The sequence below is a fragment of the Bidens hawaiensis genome, unplaced genomic scaffold, assembly GCF_021521415.1.
Source record: "Bidens hawaiensis isolate Kalapana, Puna unplaced genomic scaffold, B.hawaiensis_p1.1 tig00021328_1, whole genome shotgun sequence".
Taxonomy (NCBI): domain Eukaryota; kingdom Viridiplantae; phylum Streptophyta; class Magnoliopsida; order Asterales; family Asteraceae; genus Bidens; species Bidens hawaiensis.
Window position 1 is genome coordinate 372,261 of NW_027493298.1, and position 10,398 is coordinate 382,658.

A 10,398-nucleotide genomic window follows, 5' to 3' on the forward strand; every position below is an offset into this window, starting at 1 on the left:
ATCAATCTTTTTTTATGGTTCCATAAAACACTCTGTTGAATCTTTCTTTTGGTTTCCGTTAATAATCCTAGTCTATAGGAACATATCTAATAAGCTCAAATTATTCAGTGAATTAGCACCCCATGAAAAAAAAATTGTGGGTCCGCCAGCGTCGATATTTGTTTTCCGACTCTCTTATCTAACGACTAACAATCACTATGTACAATGCATACATCAAACCATTAGAAAACAATTTAGCAATACCAGACAAGACAGAGTCGAATAATGAGGTATATCTTAGTTCATCAATAATTTACTTTCATTTAATAATGAGGTATATTTGGTTTTCTGGCTCTAGAGGCTGTGAAATTTTTAAGTAGGGTTCAGCGCGTCGTACACGGAACCTCTTCAGCTTCTAGGTCCCAAAGCTTCGTTTTTAGCAGGATTGGCTTTGCTGTTCAAAAGGGGGTTGCGGCGCAGCTTGTTGCCCGTTTGCCTGCCACTTTATTGTAATCGTTTTATAGTAAATTATATAAAACTTCGATTGTGATGGAAAAAAAAAATTAATCATTTTTCAATCACGGTTTCAAACAATAAAACAAGCAATTAAACTTAAAACTAAACTTACTATTTCAAAAGCAATGAATGTTTACCAAATTAAACTACATTTTCCCAGATTACTAGTAATGATCTTCGGAACTCACACCACAATCTCTGTCTTCGTATCATCCTTAGATGCATCATAAGAAGCATGCAACCCAACAAGAAAGTAATACAAAAGCAACACCCCGGTCCAACCCAAAAACCGCAAGAAAGACGCACCATCAATCGACCCCATAATAAACACATTAATACAAATACTAGCCGATGGCAACCAAGGCACCATTGGCACACCCCACAGCTTCGGGCTCCTAGCTTGTTTCACCAACACTTGGAGCCCAAGTGTTGACAAAAACCAAACCGCCCCCATAACCGCATACCCAACCCAATGACTCACACTCATAGCCCAAAGAACCGAGAGCCCAATAGCTGATACAATAATCAAACACAAGAACACGATCAGCTTATTTCGGTCCGGAACCGATGTTTCACCCGTTGAATAATATCGCCTCACTAGTAACCCGAGTGCAACCAATGAGAAAATGAACAATGTGGAGATTGAAAGAAGGTTAGCCAAGATGTCGAGATTCGTGAAGAACGCGACTAGGCAGTTACACAATGTCATTATTATGGTCGCGTTCATGGGGGTCCCGCGATTCTTATTTATCACGGCTAGGATCGGTGGGGCTAAGTGGGTTCGAGCAATGTGAGTGAAATACCGAGCCTGACCAATAATATTAGCCAATAGAACCGTGGTCATTCCTTGTAACGCGCCTAATGCGACTATATACTTGGCCCAGTTCATACCCGCGGCTTGGAACGCGATCGAGAACGGTGCATCCGGGTCAATCTGGTTGTATGGTTGGACCAGGGTTAAAACAGTGGCTAGAAGTGAGTAAATGGTTATGACCACCATCATTGACCCGACTAGACCGATCGGTATATCACGACCTGGATTCTTGGTTTCTTCGCCTAATGTTGCCACTCCATCAAACCCGACATAAGCGAAGAAAAGCACCGACGAAGCCTTTAAAACGCCCCGAACCCCGAATGGTGCGAAAGTTTGGAAATTGGATGTGTCTGCTTTTGTAAACCCTGCTATAGTCATGAAGATCATTAAAATTAAGTACATTATGGTTGCAACCGAGTTGAACCGAGACGAGCCCTTGGTGCTAAACGATGCCATACAGCAAATGAGGACCGATATGCCGACTGCTATCGGGTCTAAGTGGTTAAACCCCTCGGATAAAGATGTGACATTGAACCGAAAATCATTAGGTTTATGGTTGCATAATGTTGCAAAATAAGAGGTCCATGACCGAGCCACACTGGCTCCAGCCACAACATATTCAAAGAGTATGTTACCAGCAGCAATATAAGCAACAAAATCACCTAACTCGACTCGCAAGTATGCGAACGAGCCACCTGCAACAGGTAGTTCAACTGCAAACTCGGTGTAACATAAAACCGAGAGTAAAGCAGCAAAGCCCGAGATAAGATAAGATATTAGGACCGCTGGCCCGGCTAGATTACGGGCTGCTTCACCACTGAGGACAAACACACCAGCACCCATCACAGCTCCAATACCGAACCATATAAGATCGAACCAGTTAAGAGTCTTTTTGAGCTCGTTTTGGCTTCGGGCTCGCATGTCATGGAGTTCGAGCTGGTCTGATGATCGGGCCAAAATCCGGTCTTTGAGACGGGTTCTGGTTTCCATTAAGGCTTTACCATAGTTTGACCAGCTTTTGAATGATTCTTCTGGTAAGAAATCATCTTTTTGACATCCACAAGATCTGTTTCTAGCTTTGGTGATGTTATTGTCACTGCCATTAACACTCACCATGTTTGTTCAGTTCCTGTTCACAATAACAGAATCATCAATTTGTTTCAGAATTATGTTTAGTTGCACAATAAGGGTTCATCGAGTCCAATAGGTTATGCATAGTAACGTGATAGCTCCAAAATTTATCAATGTAGTTTTTAAAATACTTGTTGTCTGTTTGCTTCTATTTACTATTTAGATGTAAAAAAATATATATTTCAAATAAAGAAAATACATAAATTCTTAGCAACTATTATACGATTACCAGGCCTGTAAACGAACCGAATGAACACGAACAAAGGCATATCTATGATCGTTTATTAACTTTAAACGAACACGGATACTTAATCGAACACATATTTAGTGTTCGTGTTCGTTTATAAAAAATGGACATGTTCGTGTTCGTTTATGTTCCTTTGTTTAGTTTCTAAACAAACAGTTCACAAACATAACTGAACAAAGATAAATAAACGTAAATGAACATATTGAACAAATGTAAATGAACACAAACAAACATAAACGGACAAATATAAAACCATTAAGTAAATGCCTATTCAATATAATATTTAATTATTTACAGTTAATATGTAAATGAACATAAACGAACATACATAAACGGACATAAATAAATAAACAAACATAAACGGACGTTCACAAACATAAATGAACGAACTAAACACGTGTTCATGTTCATCGTTTATTAAATCAACGAACATAAACGAACTTCCTGCCGAACGGTTCACAAACAGTTCACCAAACGTTCAGTTCGTTAACATCCTAACGATTACAGCAAAAAATTCTAGATTTGAATCTGCCTGTATGCGTTAGCAGGTTGTAACTTACATAACAAAGAACAAAATTAGGTTTTCCAACGAATTAACAAAACTCCCAAAATTGTGGAGCTAGAACAGTTTTAAATTTTTAATTATAAAATGATTAATAATTACGACAGAATCGAATCAATCATGCATGCACCAGCAGGTTGTACCATCAAAGCTAGGGTTTAAGCAACGAAATTGAACGAATAACGGATGCAAGCATCTTAACATAACATGAAACAACAAGACGTGAATCGAGATCTACGGTTAAATACCAAAAAAAAAAAATAAAAAAAATTAGCACTTTAGCAGTACGAAATGGAAACTGAGTGAAGCATGAAGGAATGTGATATAATATACCTGTTTGTTTACGGCGGTGGAATATGTTGATCGGAATAAATGAAGAAGAAGTTATTATTAATATTAATATTTATATTACAGAGCGTTGGGTTTCATTGCCCAGTGAAGTCTGCGAATAACAGATGCGTATTAAATAAGAAGCGCGGTTGTTAGTGCGGCGGTGTAGTGAGAAAACGTTGGGATACTAGCAGGAGCGCTTGCTTTATTGGTGAGAGTAAGATGTTTATTCAGTGAATCTCTCAATAGGTGGATCGCTAGGGGCTCCGTCTGTCCGTACTTGTGGTTAGCTCGGGCTACCTTTAGCCAATGAAGACCACGTACGGAGTACCCGACGTTACTTAGTTGGTCGTTCAAAGTTTTTTTCCATCTTCTATATTCTTGTTTGAATAAGAGACATATCATTCAGCTATCTGATTATCTTCTTTTTCTAAGTATAGAATTATGGGATGCTAGATTGGTTATATGTTTAATGAATGGTTTGTATATTAGTCTGTCATGTTAGTTTTGACTGACTTGAAACTAAGAGCATTCATATTCATTATCATTTATCTTTCCTTCACTCTCAACCATTTTTAAAATACATTAAAATATAACATGATATGAACAGTTATTTTTCAAATTTCCAGAAAAATTACTGTATTTTTCTCTTCTTCACTCACATTATAAATTATTTCCTACGTTATAAAAAACTTACATTTTTTAATGAATTGAATGTGAATGTGAATATTCTAAGACCTTACTTTTCAATATATTTGATGATATGAAGAGTATCTTTTATTAAAGTTATTAATTAGTCTTGATTGTCTATTTATTATACATGAATATACAAAAGTTATTAATTATTCTTGACTTTTTATATATTTGACATGAATGTACTTGTATATGGTTTATTTTATTTACCTTTCTCTCTTTGGTGCATTCCCATCTAGCGAACTTGGATGTTCAAATTCAAATTGGTTTCTATAAAATTGTCTTAATATTTTGTAACTATAAATGTTTACCAACATCCCTATTGAATTCGAATACGTAATTCGGATTTGGTTAAATTTCATTCAGATATCAATTTGTTGTTGATTAGATGATCAACACCATTCCAGCATGTGCTTAATTAACATTAAAGACTTGGTTCGACTTTAAGTATATTACATAAATGTATATGACAAAAAAAAGTAATATATTATGTTTTCCTTTTAGCACAAATATTATTAGAAAACTCCTTAATACTTTGTTTAAAAAAGAGAAAGAAAAAGGAAAAACTCATTAATTACATTAGAAGTTATTTTACTCTCGTCTACAATACTTATTTAGCAAAAATATTATTAGAAAACTCATTAATACTTTGTTTTAAAAAAAGGAAAAAGAAAAAGGAAAAACTCATTAATTACAAAATTTTGATTTTGATTTTGATTTGATTTAATATACTTCTAGAACTTATATTGCTATCCAATAACATTAATTATAGGGAATAAAATTTGATTTGATAATTCAGTATACTATCAATTTAATAGCAATAAATTATACATATATTTTATTACAACAGATTTATCTATTATAATTTACAAGAGAATTAAATTAGTAACATTACATAATGATTTTGATCAAGCAAAAGATGATATATCTGGCTATGTAGTTAATGCGAAAAAATATCGGATATCAGTTAAGAATCGATATTTGAGATATCGGTTATCACGGTGAGATATCGGTGGAATTTCGGTAATTTTAATATCATGCTAAATGCATATATATATGGCAATTTAACACTTGTATTTCAATATAGTCTCCTACCATTAACAAATTAACATTTTGCAAATTGCAAAAACACTAACAATCGTAGTAAATAAGAATTGATTAAGACTTAAAACACTAACATTGAACACTAAAAGTTGAATTAAGACTTAAACACGGATATGAAGAATATTAATTAAATATCAGTCCAATATTGAACAATATTGTTGATATTATCGGTACCGATATTTTAACTAATATTTCACCAAGGGACAGATAACCGATATATCACTGATATATCGACGATATCAATTGCATATATATTTGGTTGGCATAAAATGTAAGAAATAATTAAAAAAAATTAAACCATTTCCCCTAAAAAGTATTTTTAACCTACCCTGATTTTAGCTTATGAAAGTAGAAATGTGGGTTAATATATTAAAAGTACTTTAAACTAAACAAGAGCCACGATGGTAAAACCAGGTTGTGTGATGTGCTTGAGGGTCTAAATCCTGCTTATTGGCCATGCTCTATTGGGTCGAAAATGTTAAAAGAAAATATAATAAAAAATTGTCAAATTATGGTTAAACGTGTTTATTTAAGACATAAAACCTAATAAGTAATAAATATATCATATATCACATGAAATAATAATGGGAAATAAAAAGATATTAATATTTGTTTTTTGGTGAGTCAGACCTATAACATAGTATAAACGTTTAACGTTCTGTTTTCAAAAGACTTGCTTGCTTAAGTATTGAAGTAGTTTCAAATGATTTGAAAACAAAATAATATTTTTTTTAACTTTATAATATTTGTATCGTTTAAAATAAAAATATTCTCTTAGTCAAAGTTGAGAGCTGCTGAACAAAGTTAACATTAAAATAGGGTAAAAGTGGTTAACACTTATTAATCACTATGCCAAAGTTAGCACCCACTAACTACCCACTATATATGATTTGGTCAAATTTAAATCGACTTTTAGCCGTTTTAAATTTTTATAATTAAATCATGTTTTTAACGCTAGTCATTAAATTTTAAGAATAAGAATAGTATAGCGTTTTTATTACAACTTAGAATCTTGTATTTGTTTACACTGTTCTTAAAACGTACCAAATCATACGTGACACAAGAATGAATGATTTAATCATAGGCTTTCAACCGAAAGCTTTGGTCGGTATGTTTAACGTTTACAATTGTATATATATATATATATATATTAAAAACCAACTTTTAACACACTTATTAAACTTACTATTCATCAAAACAATGAATATGAACCACACATTTGTTTAAAATTGATAACTATATGGTTTCACATCGACTTGCCGTAGCAACGTCCGGGACGGACAACTTTCGGGTTTTACTAACGACCGGGTTTTACCAACCTTTTTGTTTAGTTTCGGTACCGTCACAAATGCAATCAAAACCGACTGAATTCAGATATACTCACCACGTTTTGTTTTAGTTCCGATACAATAACGAAAACCGACCGAATGCCGATTTTTTCAGGAACGTGACGGAAACTGACCGGATTTGCGTAGACTCACCACCTCAACGCCCTGAAATCGACAATGATCGGTTTTACCAGCACTCGAGTTTTACCGACCGACGCAACCTCCATTGGACCGTCTCAATTTTATAATTTTTTTTTGTTTTATAAAGCATGTAACCCAAACCGACCGAATTCTCAACGACGTACCACTTCAACGCTTGACACCGACAACGCTTGAGTTTTACTACCGCCCGGGTTTTACCTACCTACAGGGGGCGAATCTACGTACCCAAGTGCGGGTTCACGGGAACCCACCGAGTTTCGGATTTTATATAGAAAAACCTAAATAATTTATGAAAGTGAACCCATACATAAATTATAAGTGAACCCATACACAAAATGAAGCCATGGTCTAGTGGTAAATACACTACATCCTATTGTGTTAACCCGTGTTCGAATCCCTCTCTGGGTTGAGTTTTGTTAAATTTTTTTTTAACTGTTCACTTGGAAGGCTGACCATCTTTTATTATTAAACCTGAGCTGGTTAATTATATTTGTTTTCATAGTTTTAATAATATTTTTCTTTAGTTATTTGCAATGTCTCATATGAAGAGCTACTCGAATTCCCCTTTAGGACATCCTGGATAACGCAAAAACCGAGTTTCCGATTGCTTTTCTTTTCATCAATTGTGTACTTTTTATTTGTGTTTTAATTTGGACACCAAAGGTACGTACATTTTTAGTTATTTTTTGGTGGTACGTATTTGTTGCCTTTTAAGTGAATGATCCTGTTAGACAAGACTCATTAGCCTTTGTGAACATAATGGATTTTGTTGTTTCTCATTTTTGCAGGTTAGGATTTTAGCTCTCAATGCATCTTATGCTTCAAAACCGGAGGCTATTTTGTAATATCAATTAAGATTTGCTTTTATTTTTCTCATTTTGTAATATTATTTTGGTCATTTGTTTTTTAAAGTTTACTTCAAATTATAAGTACCAACATTTATGTCAACAGGAAAATTGCATTGATCAGCTGTGTTTGCCTCTGGAAGTTAAGAAGCTTCAGGCAGAGCAGTTTAAACCAATGGAGCAAGTAACCCTCGAGCCCTTTGAACGAGATCGTGCTTGTTCATATTACAAGGTAAATTGGTTTAGGTGTTATGGAGGAATTAAAATTGATGAATATTTGATCATTGGTGACTTGCTACATTGGAATGTTTGGAAATGCGATACATGAAGTGTTAAATCGACGGGTTATTATGGGTGGCCGACCATAATATTCCCATTGGAATCATAGGAGGTGTAAAGTTGTGTGTTTCTGTGTTTTGCTTGTTTGTTTGTAACTTGGGTACGTCTAGTCTCTGCTAGACATGCTTAGTTCGTTTAATCAGTTCCGCTTGGTCGTTTAAAAAAAAATTAGTGATGTTAAATTGCTAATGTCTTGAACCATATCCGACCCGAAAAGTAGTGAATCTTACCCGACCTGTATAACCGAACCGAAACTTTTTTATGTCCGTCCTTATTATACTAGATCGTCTAAAAACAATAAACCCACTGAAAAAAATTCCTGGATCCGCCACTGCCTACCTACCCGACGCAACACAGCGGGTAAAAAACTAGTTCTTCTTTAAATCATAATCCACATACTAAACAGTAAAACAGTGACCTACATGCATACATCAAACAATTAGAAAAAAATTTCATGACAATTTTTGCTCATTTCACAAATAATAATAATAATAATAATAATAATAATAATAATAATAATAATAATAATAATAATAATAACTGGTTCCATACTTCCATTAGCGAACTAACAATTTCAAAATCAATAAATGAATACCAAATTAAACTACATTTTTCTAGTACTAACTCACACCACAATCTCCGACTTCACATCATCCTTAGATGCATCATAAGAAGCATGCAACCCAACAAAGAGGAAATACACAAGCAACACCCCAGTCCAACCCAAAAACCGCAAGAACGACGCGCCATCAATCGACCCCATAATGAACACGTTAACGCACACGCTAGCCGATGGCAACCACGGCACCAATGGCACGCCCCACAGCTTCGGGCTCCTAGCTTGTTTCACCAACACTTGGAGCCCGAGTGTAGACAAAAACCAAACCACCCCCATAACCGCATACCCGACCCAATGAACCACATTCATCGCCCATAGAACCGAGAACCCGATAGCTGATCCAACTATCAAACACAAAAACACGAACAACTTATTTCGGTCCAAAACCGATGTCTCACCCGTTGAATAATATCGTCTCACTAGTAACGCGAGTGCAACCAATGAGAAAATAAACAATGTGGAGATTGAAAGAAGGTTAGCCAAGATGTCGAGATTCGTGAAGAACGCGACTAGACAGTTAGCTAACGTCATTATAATCGTCGCGTTCATGGGAGTCCCGCGTTTCTTATGAATCACAGCTAGTATCGGTGGGGCTAAATGGGATCGAGCAATGTGAGTGAAATACCGAGCCTGACCGATAATAATAGCCAACAGAACCGTTGTCATCCCCTGTAACGCGCCTAATGTGACAATGTACTTAACCCAAGTCATTCCCGCAGCTTCGAACGCAATTGTAAACGGTGCATCCGGGTCAATTTGGGTGTATGGCTGGAGCAGGCTTAAAACTGTGGCTAGAAGTGAATAAATAGTTATGACCACCATCATTGACCCGACTAGACCGATCGGTATATCACGACCTGGATTCTTGGTTTCTTCACCCAATGTCGCCACACCATCGAATCCGACATACGCAAAGAAAAGCACTGATGAGGCTTTTAACACGCCCCGAACCCCGAAAGGTGCAAAGGGTTGGAAATTGGATGTGTCTGCTTTTGTAAACCCTTGCTATAATCATGAAGATCATTAAAGCTAAGTATATTATTGTTGTGATCGAGTTGAACCGAGACGAGCCCTTGATGCTAAACGATGCCATACAGCAAATGATGATTGATATACCGACGGCTATCGGGTCTAAGTGGTTAAACCCCTCGGTTAAAGACGTGACATTGAACCGAAAATCATTAGGTTTATGGTTGCATAAGGTTGCAAAATAAGAGGTCCATGAACGCGCCACACTGGCGCCAGACACAACATATTCAAAAAGTATGTTACCGACAGCAATATACGCTACGAAATCACCTAACTCGACTCGCAAGTATGAGAACGAGCCACCCGCGACCGGGAGTTCAACTGCAAACTCGGTGTAGCACAGAACCGAGAGTAAAGCAGCAAAGCCCGAAATGAAATAGGATATTAGAACCGCAGGCCCGGCTAGATTATGGGCTGCTTCACCACTGAGGACAAACACACCAGCACCTATTACCACTCCAATGCCGAACCATAAGAGGTCGAACCAGTTAAGGGTCTTTTTGAACTCGTTTTGGCTTCGGTCTACCATGTCGTGGAGCTCGGTCTGGTCAGATGATCGGGCTAGAAACCGGTCTTTCAAACGGGTTCTGGTTTCCATTAAGGCTTTACCATAGTTTGACCAGCTTTTGAATGATTCTTCTGGTAAGAAGTCATCTTTTTGACATCCACAAGATCTGTTTCTAGCTTTGGTGATATTGTT

General features: G+C 36.1%; 1 non-coding gene and 2 pseudogenes across 1 annotated transcript; 1 reads left to right on the plus strand and 2 right to left on the minus strand.

Moving 5' to 3' along the window:
* Positions 1-564: 564 nt before the first annotated feature.
* Positions 565-2,600, minus strand: LOC143563173 (cationic amino acid transporter 1 pseudogene; annotated as a pseudogene).
* A 4,802-nt stretch (positions 2,601-7,402) lies between these two features.
* LOC143563199 (small nucleolar RNA snoR60) lies at positions 7,403-7,474 on the plus strand. Its single transcript, XR_013140619.1, has one exon. It is a non-coding gene; the product is annotated as a small nucleolar RNA snoR60 (small nucleolar RNA).
* Positions 7,475-8,675: 1,201 nt separating this feature from the next.
* Positions 8,676-10,385, minus strand: LOC143563174 (cationic amino acid transporter 1 pseudogene; annotated as a pseudogene).
* Between the last annotated feature and the right edge of the window lie 13 nt (positions 10,386-10,398).